The following is a 10,646-nucleotide window of genomic DNA, read 5'->3' as shown; positions in this document are numbered from 1 at the left end:
GGCGCCTGGGTGGCTCAGTTGGTTAAGCGACTGCCTTCGGCTCAGGTCATGATCCTGGAGTCTCTGGATCGAGTCCCGCATCGGGCTCCCTGCTCGGCAGGGGGTCTGCTTCTCCCTCTGCCCTCTTCCCTCTCGTGCTCTCTGTCTCTCATTCTCTCTCTCTCAAATAAATAAATAAAATCTTTAAAAAAAAAAAAAATTGTATGGCCTGTAATGAGTCTCAAAGGCTGTAGGAGTCATTTCATCATGCAAAAGGCAAAGGAAAGGACAGTACAAGCAGAAGAGACTACAGCGCACAGGCATGAGAGATGACCCAGCAGGCACCCACTTGTGGGAACTACAAGAAAATCTATGTTGCTGACATAAAAGGCAAAACCAAGGCAAAGTTGTGAGCCAATCCACAAAGAGCAAAGGTATTGGGCACCATGTGGGCTTAAGTCTAGGTCAGAGATGCCCATCCTCTTTGCTGGTGCTATTTGGGGCTGGATGATTGTTGTCAAGACCATCTTATGATCATAGGATGTTTTGCAACATCTCTGGGTTCTCCCCACAAGATGCTTATAGCAACCGTCCCCCAAAAAATGTCTCCAGACACTGCTAAGTATCTCCTTGGGGAGAAGTCAGGGGGAAATCATCCCTAGTTAAGGATTACTATTCTAGACAAAAGAGAGCCATTCCAATGTTTTCTGTAAGGGGTGACAAGGTCAGGTTTGCCTGAGACTGGGGCAGAGAGCCTTGGCAGGTTCTGTGGCAGCCTTCCTGAGAGCTCTGGGTCAGGTCAGAGCATGGATTAGTAGCAACATCACCCAGAGTAATGTTTGAGGCCAATTGGAAGTGAAAATAGAAGAGAGTCACACCGAGGGAAAGGTGGGTTTAGTTGGCAAAGATAGTAAGTTTCTTTGGGAGCATGTCCCATTTGAAGTGTGAATGTGGTGTTTAACTGACCATGGAAATTTTCAGTATGAACCATGAAGAAAGGGGATAAGCTAAAGGTTTCTATTTGTGCACCACTGACAGGTAGACAGTCTCTGAAACCCTGAAAGTGACTAGAACCTCCTCAGGAAAGGGTTTAGGATAAGCGCAGGTTAGGGAGACTTTGCATTTAGAGAGAGTAAGAAAGGGCACAGACAGAGATAGTCAGAGAGAGGAGGAAGAGCTTGCTGTCTTGGAAGCCACCAGCATAAAGAGTGTCTGAGAAGACCTGGCCAGCAACCCAGGGAGGGCAGTAAGGTATTCAGAAGAGTGAGTGAATTGATTAGAACGGCCAGAGGAGGAACATGATGAGCAGGGCCTTTCTTCCCACCTCTTCCTACCTCAGCAGGACAACCACAGCCAAGACTTTTAACCTCCCAGGATTTCTAGAATCCAAATGCCTAGGTATGTTAACTAGTGTTATCAATACTATTGCTTTTATTTGTCTTATTACCTGGTACCCAAACCTGTTTTTTTTTTTTTCTATTAACTTGCCTATTCATAGTTTTAAAACTGTTCTTCCACTTTTAAGCACCATGACCCAGCGTCCCTTTCAATCTCTCTCTTCCCATGGGGGGAGGGGAGGAGTGGGTTTTCAGTCCAGGAGATAATTTTTGCCCAGTCTCTCAAATTGGCTTCTTCTTTTGCATTGCCCAGGTCGCTGCCCCTAAAAAGTCTACAGATCCCCTGTGGGCATAAGACAAAATCTAACCACCTCATCTTGGCATCCAAGACCCTCATCCATATGACCGTCACCAGTCCTGGTTCCAACTAATTCCTACACCTAGCCTGTGTTCATGGCTCCATGGTCCAGGGAAAGAAACATCCTGAGGATAAGAATGCAGAAGATAGGGTCTGTCAAATGAGAAGTGAGTGAATTTCCTTCTCTCTGTATATGGTCCATGCCTCAAAGAGTCTCGAGTGACTTGGGGAAGTCCCCAGAAGGTAAGTGTGATATTATGATTTATAATAGGCAATATATGTATGGTCTTTGTCCTGTTCCTAGAACAAATCTCCCTTGGAATTTCCAAGGGTTAAGCACCATAAAGGTGTATTTTGTCATGTTAACAAAATGACTTTTGAAAAGCTCCTAGTTTCCCTAAGGATGGGGGCTGTCACCAGAGGAGTCAACCATGTGATTAGGGGGTTAGAACTTTTAGTTCCACCCTTCCAACCTGAGGGTAGGGGAGAGAGATGGAGATCAAATTAATAGGCAATGATCAATAATTTAATCAGTTGTGCATATGTAATAAAAACCCAAAAAGAATGGTGTTAGGGAGCTTCTGGATTGGTGAACATGTGGAGGTGCTGGGAGAGTGGTGTTCCCAGAGAGGGCATGGAAGGTCTGTGCCCCTTCCCCATACTTTGCCTTAAGCATTTCTTCCATCTGTTTATTCCTGAATTATATCCTTTTATAATAAACAGTAATCTAATAAGGAAAAATGTTTCTCTAAGTTCTGTGAGCCACTCCAGCAAATTAATCAAACCCAAGGAGAGGGTCATGGGAACCTCTGATTTATAGTGGATCAGTCAGAAGCACAGGTGATAATATGGACCTGCAATTGTCATCTAAGTTAGGAGCAGTGTTATAGAACCGAGCCTTTAACTTGTGAGATCTGATGCTCTCTCCAGGTAGATAATGTCAGAACTGGGTTAAATCATAGGACAGCCAGCTAATGTCAAAGAATTGCTTGATGGTGTAGGGAAACTCCCTGCCCCACATCAGAATTGTAGATTCCACCTCAATTTCAGGGACATTCCAAAGTAGACCCTCACAGCAGTCAGGAAAGATGGGTCTCAAAGGACAGTGGAAACCACAGAATCAACCTGGGCACTCTAGATCTCTGATGTAGTTGGTGACAAAGGCCAAAGACAAATGGTGGGTTGGGGGTGTTGTTGGATCACCATATCCCAGAGCAAGATTGATTTACCTGCTACCTCATAGGGTCTGCTTTGGACCTGAGATGGGGCTGCATGCCAAGGTGGGGCAGGAGGTGGCATTCCTCTGGCTTTGCAGGTAAAGAAAGCTCTGTCTTAGGTCTGGCAACTGTCCATGGTCAGTCCCATAATCAGTAAGTCCAGGCGTTGGCCCAGTCTTGCCATCTCTTTTCAACAACCTAGCCCAGAGGGAAAGATGCTCAAGCCATAGTTGTGTGATGTGTATCTGTTCTTTTTCCCTTTGCTCAACTTTTCCATCACTTTCTCTGTAAAATATCCCACACATGGCAGAGCGCTTTCCATCAAAGTTCCTTTTTAAGATGCCAGTCACCATGCAAACTTTTAATGATAGAAAGCCATGCACAAGGTGAATTTTTATACCTTTTCATTCAAAGGCAGAGCTATGGGTGAACTCAGTCAGTAAAAGGTTTATGGCAAGAAAAAAAGAATATTGAAAGTCTCAGAAGCTACAAGGCCAGGCCTCCCAGATAACTGAATTGCCTTTGTCAAAAAGCTAAACCCATGACTCCATACAAATATAGAACGGACATGTGTCAGAGCTTTATCTACCCAACGGTGACAGGTCCAGCAGGACAGCAAAACTGGTTCAAAGAGAGTTCATGGAATGAGGTCTAGAGCATCACTCAAGAAGGAAGAAGGAAAAGAGCCACTGAAATAAGTTTGCCAAGTTACAGACAAATGGGGCAAAGGAAAAAAAAATGCTAAAGGCATATATATGATCTTCTTCCCTGGACACAATGGTTTGCATCTCTCCTGACCAAATATAAGTTTACTGATAAACTTGCAGGATCTGGGCCTATGCTGGGGATATCTAAAATGGCCCCAGAACTTCTCACTGAAATCCCCAGGACAGTGAACATGATAAAACCAGCACATGGTTTTTACTTCACATGGCAAATGGGAGTGTGCACATGTAATTAAGGTTACTAACTAGTTAACTCTGAGTTCATCAAAAGGGATACTTCCCAGGTGGGCCTCAACTAATCACATGCTTTTTCAAAAGCAGAAATTTTTCTACAGGTAGTAGCAGAAGGGGAAATCAGAGTGGGGGATTTATGAGAAGAGATTCTGGGTTGCTGAGATGCAGAGGGCCATGTGGCAAGGACCCAAAAGCAACTTATAGGAGTTAAGAGTGTCCCAGGCTGATGACCAGCAAGGAAAGGGAACCTCAGTCCTATAACCTCTGGAAGCTACCAACAATCTGGATATTACTAAAAACCAAAAGCAAACCGACAATAGTCATCTGAAGGAGTATAAGAAGTGCAAGAAGAACCTATCTCATAATCCATTCATGCCCTTCCTCATAGTCTTCCAGATCCTACAGTGGATCTAGAAGATGGATCTGCTCCATCCCAAGAAGGAAGGGTAAGGCAGGGCATCCTACCAACAAATCAGCAAGCCTGTGTTTTTCCAACATGTTTTACCTGACCTATATAATAGGAAATATACTTTAACACTGAAACCCATATAAACACACACACACCCATGAATGTTTAAAGTTTCATGGAAAACCCTGCCAACACCTTGATCCCAGACTTCTAGTCTCCAAAACTGTAAGATCATAAATTTCTGTTGTTAAAAAAAAAAAAATTTCTGTTGTTAAGCCACCCACTCATTCTGTGGTACTTTGTTATAGCAACCCTAGCAAATGAATACATGATGTACTTCTACATTTTCTAGTCTGTGTTCCATTTCTTCCTTTTTTAATGCTGTTTAGGACAAAATTGATTTCACAATGATAAATGAACCACACCCACAGCTTGAAGAACTGAGAAAATTCTACAGTCCTTCCATTTTCTACTCCAGTAATAAGACATGTGTTACCAATAGGTTCAGAAATGAAAGATTCTGTATATATAATACAGGGGATTGCCTTGAGTGATAGGATATAAATGTAATGCCTTTAACAGGGGAAATGAACTTCCCTAATCATCCCTGACAGAAACATGTGATACTCCTACTGCTCTTTGAAGAAGGGAGAATACATGAACTTGAGGTTAAGGAGAAGAAATCAATATTTTTAGTTCTTTCTAAAGCTATGGTCCCATTCTCAGAATGGGTCTTGGTTATTTCCATGTAATTCTGCAAAGAGGAAAACAAGGAATGGGCCTTTAGTTTTGATGCTATCCATCCTAGAAACTTTGAGAAAGAGTACTACATCTAGAACTTGGAGAAATCACTTCTCTACCAAACAGACAAGAAATAATACCAAACCTAAGTCAGAGCTTGTAGCATTTCTAAGAGTAGGGCAGTACCAAAATCACAAAGTCTTGCTCTTCAAAGAGCTAGAAAACTAAAAGCTTGGAGTAAATATCATCACCATCACCACCAGCATCATCACCATCATCATTGTTATCATCATCATTTTATACTGGCAAGAATTACAATAGTAACAAGTCCATGGATAATAATTTTACAGAATACTAAACTAAACAGTTCCCATAAATAACATTTCAAGGACTATTAGATCTTTCATGAATCAGGTGTTGGTGCACAAAGGGGCCAGGCCTAGAGTATGGGGTGAAGATCCATGCTCTGGAGGCAGATGGGAGTGGGGCAGGGCCATATGGTATCCCCCATGGGTCCCTGCTTCTCAGGATTTCATTTGTTCCTCATCAGGATGCAGTGAGGAGTAAGCAGGTTGATCCCATAAAGCCCTCAGAATAGTGCCTACTGCACTGTCTCTGCTCCAGGGATGTTGATCCTTATTTGAACACAAAACACCTGGGGATTTTGTGAAAATGCAGATTCTGACTCAGAGCCTGTGTGCAGGGCCTGAGGTTCTACTTTCTTACAAACTCCCAGGTTGTACTGATGATGCTGTCTGCTGGCCCCATTTTGTGTAGCAAGGATCAAAAACATGCAAAGAAATGGCTTATCAGAGATGAGAAGAGGCTTAATACGATTAATCATTTTTAAACAGCTCTGTATGTATAATATATATAACTAATATATAATTATTTTAAAATAATAGCTAATATATAATTAATACATAATTGTTTATAAAAATATATAAATATACATATACAAGTGGGGGGGCGGGGGGTGTATAAAACTCATGCTATGTTGCCAGAGTCAGTAACAGGAAGCACAAACCAAGGACCAGGTCACACTCCCTGGCCAGGCAGCTGGAAGAAATGCAATGCAAAGCATCTGGTGTTTAAAGCAACTACTCAACACTGTAATTAAAGGGGAATCACCAAATCTGTAAACACCAGGGCCTGCCAGCCCACACAACGGCCCAATCACAGCTTCTGCCCAGCTGGTGAAGCTCAGAGATCCTTCGGAAGTTAATTAAATGGTTTCTGCTCCTCTGGTGGACCCTGGTGAACCCCGCTTAGGATGTCCCACGGCAACTGCACCTGGACCCTCCGTCCATGTCTTGTCTTTTTTTTTTAAAAAAATTTTATTTATTTATTTGACAGAGAGAGACACAGAGAGAGAGGGAACACAAGCAGGGAGAGTGGGAGAGGGAGAAGCAGGCCTCCCGCGGAGCAGGGAGCTCGATGTGGGGCTCGATCCCAGGACCCTGGGATCATGACCTGAGCCGAAGGCAGACGCTTAACGACTGAGCCACCCAGGCGCCCCTAATCTTTTTTTTTTTAAAGATTTTATTTATTTATTTGACAGAGAGAGAGATAGCGAGAGCAGGAACACAAGCAGGGGGAGTGGGAGAGGGAGAAGCAGGCTTCCCGCCGAGCAGGGAGCCCGATGGCCGGGGCTCAATCCCAGGACCTTGGGATCATGACCTGAGCCAAAGGCAGACGCTCAACGACTGAGCCACCCAGGCACCCCTAATCTTTTTTTTTTTTAAAGATTTTATTTATTTATTTGTCAGAAAGAGAGCACAAGCAGGGGGAGTGGCAGGCAGAGCAGGCAGAGGGAGAAGCAGACTCCCTGCTAGGCAGGGAGCCCAAAGCGGGGCTCGATCCCAGGACCCGGGGATCATGACCTGAGCCGAAGGCAGACGCTCAACAACTGAGCCACCCAGGCGCCCCACATGTCTTTTCTAAAAAGCAACTGAGATTTCAGAAAGCTTCACAACTACTCACCTCTAGTTCTGTCATCCTCACTAACCAAAATGTTTTCCTCCCCAGCTCCTTTCTTGACATTGTTCCACCCCCAGAACTTGGTGGGATATGCTTCAGGGAGTATAAAACTCTCCAGTGGCACCATTTTTCCACATCACACTGCTGATGCTCTCACTCTGGAAGGCAGATAAGGGATGTCAAAACAAGACCTGGGCTCCTGTCCTCTACCTAACACACGGCATTTGGCTTTAGATGAGTCACTGCTCCTCTGGATTCCTTATCTCCAAGTTGACCAGAGAAACAATTCTTGCTCATCTGAACTCACTAATCCAGCCTTCCCATCATGTCACTGGGATCCCATTCCCTGAGCCCCCAGCACCTTGCACACCTGTTCTTCCCTTCAACCCTCCCCCCCCACCCCCAGCAGCACGGCCCTCAGGAGCCTGTCCCAGGAGACTGCAGTCCAACTGGGCTCCTAGGGAAAATGAAAAAGAGAGAAAGCTGCTGGACCTCATTCGTAAGCTGAGAACTGGTTGTTAAAAGCCCAGCAAGAGAACTCAGAAGTGTTCTAAGCAGAGAAGGATGTGGTCAGAACATTTTCTAAATGGGTGGACCTCTGTTAGATGTAAAATTCTAATGGGGTTTATAACCCTAAAACATGAAATGTTTCAGAGTCAATACTGAAAAGGCAGTTTTGCGCCAACAAGAATAGCAATGCTTCAGTATTTTAAAGTAGCACAGTATATTAGAATACCAGCCTGTCCCCCCCACCCTCCCCAAAAATTGGCACTACAGAAATAACTTGATACCCAAATGAAAATGGACAGAAAGTGGGTCAGGGTGTCTGCAGAAAACTGCTTCTCTGGAGGAAAACTGGGGAGGGCCAGGCAGGAGGTGGAGGAAAGGGCCCCACACTCCCCTAACCCCTCCCACTCAGCTGGGGCAACCAAAGGAAGCCTCTCTACTGACTTGGCTTTCTTTCATTCTTTCTTGAATACATTGATTGCAGCTTGGATTCAAGTTTCTTCAGACACAGACGTCCCTGTTCCCAATACCCTCCTGGTGTTTTATGGAGACTTCATCTATATTAGTCAGGGTTCTCTGCAGAAACAGAGCCAATAGGATTTATATATATACAGAAAAAGATGTAGTATGAGGGATTGCCTCATGTGATTATGGAGGCAAAGAAGTCCCACAGTCTGCTGTCGGCAAGCTGGAGGCCCAGGAAAGCTGGTGGTGTGGTTCTAGGCAAGACTGAAAACCAAAAACCAGGAGCACTAATACCTGAGAGCAGAAGACCCGTGTGCCAGCTTAGGCAGGCAGAATACATTCCCCCTTCCTCTGCCTTTTTGTTCTATCCGAGCCCCCAAAGAATTGGATTATACCTACTCTGCATTGGTGAGGGCAATCTCCTTTACTCAGTAAATTCAATGCCAATTCAAATGTTAATCTCTTCAGGAGATACCCTCACAGACACACCCAGAAATGACATTTTGCCAGCTATCTGGATGCACCTTAGCCCAGTCAAGTTGCATAAAATTAACCATTATACCAGCCAAGTCACATCTCAGGGAGAAACTCCCATTCTGAGAAGGTTCTCCTATTAAAACATGTCAGGCCTTCGGGAAAGTAATTTGACGTAAAAGTACCCAAAATTTTAAGTGTGATATAAAAGAAAAGAAAAAAACATGTTAGGCTTGATGCTGTGACCATTACTGTCACCCAGGGATTGTAAAATTCTAAAACTCCAATAAAACCAAATCGGTGTTTGCCTGGCTCCAAATCTTGTGTCAGGTGAAGACAATACTTCAAACAGGTGCAGACTTGCCCCAGGACCCCATGCAAACAGCTAAGAATCCTCTGATAACCCTCCTCAAGGAACTCAGAGATGCCACCTAGGGAAAGCCTCGCATGACTCATCAATATATGTGAAACAACACAGCTGGATTCTAAAGAGGCTTCAGGATACGGCCTTTGATGTCACCTGGAGCCTGGGGCCACATTCAGGCCATGCAGTCCTGCCATGAGGCCCACTAAGTTGTAAGTTCTTCTTGATGACCACGAACTGAATTCCATGAGTTATTGTAATTCACTAGTCATAAAAGCACTAGCAAAGGTGGCACATGATCATGACATACAGGAAAAAAAAAACTGTAAAAATTATTTAAGAAGTCATGTTATGGATAGGGTTGGCGTTTAAACTCAGATGCCAGGACATTTCTAGCTAAATGTTTCAGATATTAGAGCAAGTATCAAGGTTGCGTTTTAGTAGCTTTAATTTGAAAGACTGCACATTAAAAAAACCGTAACTCAGTGATATTTTTAAATTATTGTATATTTTATTAGTCCTGATTAGATCTGTACATACCTATGAAATAGTACATGTAAATGGAAGACAGATGCTTACTTAGTCTATGAGCACTACTGAGGATACTGGGGAGGCAGCCCTGGGACCTCTGCTCAAGACTGGGAAAGGTGATGCTGGGTGAGGAGCGGCTGCCTGATAGGAGCATCAGGGTGGATCTGTCTGACCTTTCTGGATCCAAGCCACTTCAAACAAATAGGATTTTATTTCCTCAAATAAAAATGAAAGATGAAATACTGAGTCTCCTGAGGGAATTAAAACTCTAAAAGACAAACTCTGGACATTTATATTGTTGAATTGCTAAACTATATTAATCTGCAGGCCAATGAGAAATATTATTCTCAATTCCTATAAAACTCTGCATTTATCACTAAACGCGTTTCCCAATAAATTCTCTGGACTAAATACATATATCTTGGTACCATGATGCTATAATACATCAAATATAAACAAAACTGGGAAAAATTAGGAGATGCTCTTTTTCTTTTTGCATGAATGATCAAAGCTCAACCTTGTATAGAATTGCATTTCATTTGTAAATGTCCAAATGACAACTCTTCCTTGTCTTCATGACTGCTCTTCATACTGGCACAGAACACTGTGTTGTTTCTATTTGGAGGGCATCAAGTTAAATTAATTCTTATGAAGAGAAATTGTTCATGGGACAGTCACAGGTTTTCAGGGAAATGGTATCATGACGCACACGAGTTGCACATTTAGAATGCCAGTGAACATTCTTCAGGATCTTTAACAAATGGTCAAGTCATCAGGATGTCAAACCCTCCAGATGTTTTCCTGGACTCTTACAGAATTCCCAGAGCCAGAATAGATTTCACCCTCACTCTATAAATCCTCCCACTGTAAATGCTGGCTTTGGATAAGAATAGTTCTTTGGCTGAGGGTGTAATGTTATTAGAAATAAATTTAATTAGAACATCTTTGTGTCTAACCTACCAAATACACTGTGTGAAATTTAATTCATTTTCCACATCAATGTTAGAATTCTCTTTACAAATTAAGTGGCTGAAAAATGTAGGGGTAAAGGTGAGCTCACGGTGGGCTGGCTGTACATTTTGCTTCCTAAATAAAATTCAAAGAAGGAGGCCCATGTTTTAAAAGTCTAGGCTTTGTTCTCTGTCCTACTTGCTGCTGGCCCTGTCTTTCCCTCCCTGTGTGTTACCTCGATTTTCAGTGGCATCCTCATCCTCAGGTCTTTCCATGCCCACAGTGCTCCTTCATTTGTGGGGAACCCATTTGCTTCTGTGCCAGCCAATCAGCCTAAACTTCAGCCTCGCTTTTCCTAAATGCCTCAAGTGTTT

This window comes from Leptonychotes weddellii, chromosome 9, assembly GCF_054177405.1.
Source record: "Leptonychotes weddellii isolate Sample4059 chromosome 9, ASM5417740v2, whole genome shotgun sequence".
NCBI classification, from domain to species: domain Eukaryota; kingdom Metazoa; phylum Chordata; class Mammalia; order Carnivora; family Phocidae; genus Leptonychotes; species Leptonychotes weddellii.
The sequence above is the reverse complement of the archived record's forward strand: the minus strand, read 5'-3'. Positions refer to the sequence as shown.